Source organism: Mus caroli, chromosome 8 (assembly GCF_900094665.2).
Source record: "Mus caroli chromosome 8, CAROLI_EIJ_v1.1, whole genome shotgun sequence".
Taxonomy (NCBI): domain Eukaryota; kingdom Metazoa; phylum Chordata; class Mammalia; order Rodentia; family Muridae; genus Mus; species Mus caroli.
In genome coordinates, this window is record NC_034577.1 from 115,034,443 (window position 1) to 115,035,611 (window position 1,169).

The following is a 1,169-nucleotide window of genomic DNA, read 5'->3' on the forward strand; positions in this document are numbered from 1 at the left end:
GAAGGAAGGAAGGAAGGAAGAAAGAAAGAAAGAAAGAAAGAAAGAAAGAAAGAAAGAAAGAAAGAAAGAAAGAAAGAAAGAAAGAAAGAAAGACTCACTGGGTGTGTGGGTTCAGGGCAGCAAGGCCTGTGGTGGGAGTTCTTGGTTTGTGGCAGCAAGAAGCTGCTTGCTTATATCTGAGCAAATCAAAAAGCAGCGGTGAGATGGAAAGTGAGGCTTGCCCGTGATTGCTTCCTCCACTAAGGCTGCTGAAACAGCACCCAATCCAGGGAACAAGTATTCCGCACAGTCCACAGTCACCTGTCGGAGGTTGCACTTCATATTCAAACCATAACACCCTCAGTTAAGCCAGCCAGGGGGGAGGGGGACCAGAGGAGAGAGCTCTAAGCTGCCTGTGTTCCTCTAAACCAGTCCTAAGCCTAGATCTCAGAAAGTGACCTTATTTGGGAAGAGGGTCTTAAATGTAATAAAATTAAAGAGTTGCTAGGGAGAGGGCTAATTTATGAGTCCTGTGTTCTTACAAACCATGCAATCGGAATTAGATACAGGGGTAAGGAGAACACCGTTAGAAAGGAAGATGCTATTTAAAAGTCAAGGCTCAAAAGAAACCCCTCCGCCGCCATGTCTAATAGCTGCACCTATTTGTACTGGAAATAGAAACATCTGGCTCTCAACACAGTAAGTAACAATCATGGCAGTACAGCCCTGTGATCCCAGTACTCAGGAGAGTTAGACAAGCCTGGGCTGCATAGTGAAACGTGACATGAAAAGTTATCAAAATCAGATTTCGAAATACTTTTTCTTTATTCTCCTTTATCATCAACAACAAAAATCCTATATTCACCTGTCTCAAAAAGTGGGGGGACTATACTCTTTAATAGGGTACTTGTGGCACTCACTTGTAGTTCCAGCACTCAGAAGGCTGAGGCAGGAGAATTGCCATGACTTTGAACCCAGTCTGGGCTATACTGTAGGTAACAGGCCAACCAGGGCTACATAGCAAGACCCTGGGTCAAAAAATAAGGAGGATATACCCAGAAGATGTCCCAACTGGTAAGAAGGACACATGTTCCACTATGTTCATAGCAGCCCTATTTATAATAGCCAGAAGCTGGAAAGAACCCAGATGCCCCTCAACAGAGGAATGGATACAGAAATTATGGTACATT